General features: G+C 37.6%; 1 protein-coding gene across 3 annotated transcripts in view; it reads left to right on the forward strand.

Moving 5' to 3' along the window:
* The window catches only part of LOC127563953 (lysosomal alpha-glucosidase-like), a 67780-nt gene that overhangs the window by 3383 nt on the left and 58280 nt on the right, over positions 1 to 6117 (forward strand). The gene's annotated exons all lie outside the window — the stretch shown is intronic.

Consider the following 6117-nt stretch of genomic DNA (forward strand, 5'->3'; position numbering starts at 1 on the left):
GGGGTAGAGGGAAGAGAGGGAGGGACAGGAGGGGAGGGGACAAGTGTAAGCCTCTGAAAGGGTGGGACCATGTGAGGTTACTGCCTCTCTCCCCCCCCCCCCCATCACTGGGCCGGACACATGATTATTATTACAATAATAAAGTTATAATAACAAAAAAATTTTAACATTCCTATAGGGATTTATCGTTCACAAAGTTTTCTCACAGTTACGGCTTCTTGTTATGCCCATTTTACAGATGAGGAAACTGAGCGGCAGATGGGAATGAAAGAGGGACTTGTCCATGAGTCTGAGCCAGTTATGGAACTCAGGGCTTTTGAAAGCCTTTGGCACTCTAGTGTCCACTTTGCTTGGGGATAGGGACTGAACTTGTCACTTCTTTGGTGCAGGTAATTCTTGATTGAGAAAACTCCCTCCCTCATTGCAGATGTCAGAGGGGGCCCTGGTCACAGTATGAATCTGAGACTGGTTGTGGGAGGGGCTCAAGGATACCATGCTGTCTCTCAATACAAGGCTCTTTATGGAAAAGGTTATCCATTCCCAGAGAGAGAACCCGATGAACTCTGCGCTCAGACTAAATCGATTTTTTTTTCCACTTTGTTTCTTGCATTTTGTTGCTGGGTTTGGATTTTTTTTTTTTTTTTTTGGCAACATGGCCAATATGGAAATAAGTTTTGCATGACTTTATATGTATAACTGATATCACGTTGCTTGCCTTCTCAAGGGAGAGAATTTAGAACTCTAAATTGTAAAAAATGCTATAAATAAAATATGAAAAGAATAAGATACTTAACACTTTAGAGTTCCATCCTGAAGGGACTTTAAAGGCCTTCTAGTTTTTTACAGATGAGAAAATTGAAGAAAGCTCAGTGAATTAAATGACTTGTCCAAAAGTACATAAAGGCCAGAGGCAGAATCTGAACTCACATCCTTTGTCACTAGAGTGATTGCTTCTCGAGAGAAGGAGAGAGGGTATATGGACCTAGGGAGACAAATGATAGCAGTGTGAAACCCTATGTTTGGAGTCAGGGAAGCTGAGTTGGAATACTTACTACATGCTTCATCTTGGGTAACTCCATGAATGATTTTTTTGTGCCTCAGTTGCCATCTATAAAATGAAGCAATTGGACTCAGCCATCTTATGTTGTTCTTCTAAAGATATGAAAGGTTTATTAAGTATCCACTAGGAAGAGGGGAGAAAAAACATAGTGTTATGAAGTTTATAATATTAAATAAATAAATACACACACACACACACACACACACACATATTTAAGGTAAATAAAATGCCAAATCTGGAGTCAGGAGGGCTCCTCTTCTTAAGTTCAAATCTGGCCTCAGATACTTAGTAGTTGTGTGACTCTCGGCAAATCACTTCACCTTGTCTGCTTCAATTTCCTCATTTGTAAAATGAACTGGAGAAGGAAATAGCAAACTAGTCTAGTATCTCTGCCAAGATAACTCCAAAATGGGGTGATGAAGAATTGAACTGAAACCACAAGGCCTTATGAAGTTTACAGTCTAGTAGTCAAGAGTGTAGTAGGTGCCCAGGTAATTATAATATGCCATCAATCGATCAGTATTTATTAATCACCTACTATGTTTAGGGGCACAGTATTAAGTGGTGGGGTTACAAAAACAGACAAAAGACAATTCATGCCCTCTAGAAGTTAATTGTTTAAGATCAAAGGTGAAAGGTGAAAGTTACTAAAGACTGGGTAGATTAGAAAGTCAAAGGTAAAAGGTGAAAGTCACTAAAGACTGAGGGAATTACAAAATCCTTCCTGCTTACCAAGATGTACAAGATTTGAGACTTCTATAAAAAATACTTATTGAAATAAAGGATAGCCTAAATAATTGGAGAAAGTTTATAAAAAGTTTATAATCTGACCATACCATCCAAATTATGAGTTTGAATGTTATGCGAATCACCTTGACCTTATTTTACATAATTATAACTTGGAATATTTTGAATTTGAATACATGGGGATTGAATACACGAGGCAATTATCCATACCAATCGGGTTCCATTTGTAACAAATAGATCAATAACTTCCTTCAAATTTCAGCTCAGATGCTGCCTCCTACTTTAGGCTTTTTCTAATCCCTGCAACTGCTAATGGAATTAATTGCCTTGGTTTTATTTTGTATGTTTATATGTATGAACATGTATGTATGTACATGTCTTCTTTCCTAGAATGTAAGATTACCCCAGGGAGGGATCCTTTCTGACACAATTCTTGGCACATAATCCATAAGTTTGTTCATTGGTTGACTGATGTTTCATATATTGAGACAAAATAATTTATATGAAGGAAAAAAAAGTAGTACCTAAATTTTGAGGGAAATAACAAAGGGAAAGGCAAGAGAGGTTAATACCAGACCTCAAATTATTTTATAAAGCAATAATTTTTAAAATGTAAAAAGTTAGGATAAAAATAAGAGTTGATTAGCAAAATAGATCAATCTGTCTAGTCTGAAAATTTTATAAGGAGGTGGTATTTCATTTGGGCTGTGAAGAATGGGTAAGACTTCACAGAGGGGAAGATACAGGAAAACTGAGTGATGTTTTAGACACAAAGAAATAGCATGAGCTAAGAGAAGGAGGCCAGAACATATATATATATGGTCAGTAGCAGGAACTATTGTCCAGATTGTCCAGATCAATTGGAATATAATGATCATGGAAGAGGAGTAGAGAGAGCAGCATGAGATATAAAGGGAGAAAGGATTTGGGCAACACCAGACTACAAAGGACCTCAGAGAATACTAAACTAGAAAGTTTGAACTTGACTCGCTGGGAGATATTGAAAGATTTGGAGCAAAGGAAGGTTATTACCAGATCTTTGCATAAGGAAATTTTGGTACTGGATGATGGAAAATCGAGATGAAAACTAGGGGGAAAACCCCCCAGCTAATTCAGTTTTTAATTGTGAAGTTTTTGTTTGTTTAAAAATAATGAGTATCATTAGGGCAGAATGTTGCATATATTGCCAGAAGTGGGTCATTGTATTCAATGTTTTTGTTTAACTTTTTTCTGTTACAAAGGAGGTTTGATTTGTGTAGGGGGGAGGGGACTATTTCCAGAAATGATTGTGACATAAAACAAAAGGCAGTAATTAAACTTATTTTGAAAAACTGATGAGCCTCAAGAGGAAAAGGGAAACAAGAGAAGGGGGGAAATTAGAAGGAGGGAGAAATGGAAAAGTTTGAAAAGAAAGGAGAGTAAGTCAGGAGAAATAGATATAGAGGGAGCCTAATTAAATCTTAGTAGAAATTGACCAAACATATGAGACTCTTCTTGCCAAGGCATACTCCTCTATATACACATATGCACCAGAGATCCCATTCCATCCAATCTTTTCCAGCAAATTATTTCTTCCATCATCCCCCCAACTCTCTCATTAATTTTTATCTTTATCTACAGGCTACTTCTTTACTACCTATAAACATGTCCTTGTTTCCTTCATCCTCAAAAAAGAAAACAAAAAAAAATACCCCCAAGTCCCACAAACATCTCTTAACCATCTTTCCCCACTGGATATTGTCCCATATCTCTTTTTCCTTTTATGACTAAACTCCTTAAAGGGATCATCTACAGTATAAGTTTTCACTTCCTTTTCTCTAACTCTCTTCTTAATGTATATATGTATGTAGCCATACAGTATGGCTTTATTCAAAGGAAACTATATTTCTCCAAACTTACTAAATACCTTTTAATTGACAAATCTATTGGTCTTTGCTCAATTCTCATTCTTCTTGACCTCTCTTCAGCCTTTAACAATCTCAATCACCCTTTCCTACTTGATACCTACTTTTGGTGACTACTTTTTCCTGGTCCTCCTATCTATTTCAATACTCCTCAGCCTCCTTTCTGGAGCTATATCCATGTCATGCCAATTATCCCTGGGCAAAATTCTAGTCTCTTTTCTTTTCTCCTATACTATTTCACTTGTTGATCTCATCTGCTCTTAAAAATTTAATTTTTGTCTCCATGCTGATAATTCTCAGATTTCCTTATCCAATCCAAAATTCTCTTCTTGCCTCCAGTCTTACATCTTTAAGTGTCCACTGAACATCTCTAAATTAGATGTTCTATGGACATTTTAAACTCAACATGCTTAAAACTGAATTCATTACCCCCACCACCACCACCCAAATCCCAAATCCTTCCCTTTTCTTAACTTCCCTTTTATTGTTGAGGATACCATCATTCTCCCAGTCACCCAGGCTTGCAACCTAAGTATTCTTCCCATCTGCTCGTCTCTCACATCCTCTTTTCCTCCATCTAGTCTCTTACTAGAGCCATTTTGTTTTTATAAAATCTCTCCTCTGACCCTGTTCAAGGTTCTCATCACCTCATCCTTGGACTGTTATAAAGTCTGTTGGTTGATCTACTTGCTATAATTCTCTCCCTACTCCAGTGCATCTTCTACTCAGCCTTCAAAGTGATCTTCTAAAGCACAGTTCACTTTCAGGATCACACATAAAATTAGCTGTTTGTTGTTCAAATCCCTTCATAATCTGTCCACACTTTCAAAGATCTTTGAGTCTTCTTATACCTTATATCCTCCATTCCCCCATGTACTCTCAGATCCAAAGGACACTGACTTCTTTGTTCTTCCTCAAACAAAACACTCCCATTTCCCATCTGTCTTCTGTATTCTCCTTCCCCTAAAGCCTGGAATTCTCTCCTTCTTCTCTACCTCCTGGCTTCCCTGACTTCTTTCATATCACAGCTAAAATACCCCATTTTATAGAAAGCCTTTCCTGTTCCCCTTTAATTCTAGTACCTTCCCTCTGGTGATTATCCCTAATTTATCCTATATAGATCTTGTTTGTCAATAGTTGTTTACATATTTTCGGCTCCCATTAAACTGGGAACTTCTTGAGAGCAGAGGCTGGCTTTTACTTTCTTTGTATTCTCAGGGGTTAGCACAGTTTCTGGCAAGTAAAAGGCTCTTAATAAATGTTTATTGATAGGCTGACCATTCATTCATTTACAGAACAGTAGGATCATAAATCCCTGCAAGAGATCCCTATTTTGATTGTCTTATCACAGTATGAAGATGACCTGGGTCCTCAGTGGTTCAGATGGTAATGATGATAATAATGCTGCTGCTGCTACATTTAATTTATAGCATTATTCCTGTAGTAGTAGATACTGTTTTCATCCTTTTAACAGATGGAGATTTAGGTGTCAAGAAGACTTTTCCTACCTCCACAACGTTCCTTTCTCCTTCTACACTCCATGCCTACTTTCCATACTATGGCAAGGCTAATCTTCTTTTTGCATAGATGTGATCATCTTAGTAAAGTAGTAAAACTTAGTAAAACTTTTTATTGCCCCAGGACATGTCATGGCAGCTCTGCACATAGTAGATGCTTGAGGAGTATATGTGAAATTGAACACAGATGTTGCTTCTTTCACTCAGAAATCTTTAGTGGATCAGTCCCTGTTGCCTGTTAGATAAAATTCAGTTTCTTAGCCAGGTGTTCCAAGCTCTCCACCACGGGCTGCTGCCCTATCTTTCCAGCCTTATCTCATTCTTCTGATCACCATGTTCTAACTCCATCCTTTGCTCCTGCTCTCTGCCTGAGATATCTTCCCTTCTTTCCTTTGCTTGCTAGATTTCTATTCATTTAGAAACCAGCTCAGTTGTAATCTCTTCCTTGATTCTCATTCATCTCTACCTCCCCTTGCCCAACCAGACAACAATCACCATTTTCTCAGAGATAGTAGTAGGAATACCGGACTTGGACTCATGAAAATCAAAGTTGATACCCACCACTGATACTTAACCACCTACCTAACCTCTCAACCTCAGTTTCTTCATCTGTGAAATAGAAATAATAATACCTGAAGGCTGTACCTTCATAAAAAAGTTGTGGGGTCACGTGAGATCTAAAACATTAGATGTTTTACTGTCTAAAAACAGTATCTAAAACATTTTTCAATCCTTAAAGTACCAGCTATGGTTATTTGTATCTTCCTAAGGAATATGGCATGTAGTATATATTTTACACATCTACACTTGCATCATACCCCCTATTAGTCTCTACATTGGATGAAGACAGGAGCTCTGTCTTATATGAGCTTGTTGTCATGCCCAGCAC

The sequence above is a fragment of the Antechinus flavipes genome, chromosome 1 (genome assembly GCF_016432865.1).
Source record: "Antechinus flavipes isolate AdamAnt ecotype Samford, QLD, Australia chromosome 1, AdamAnt_v2, whole genome shotgun sequence".
NCBI classification, from domain to species: Eukaryota; Metazoa; Chordata; class Mammalia; order Dasyuromorphia; family Dasyuridae; genus Antechinus; species Antechinus flavipes.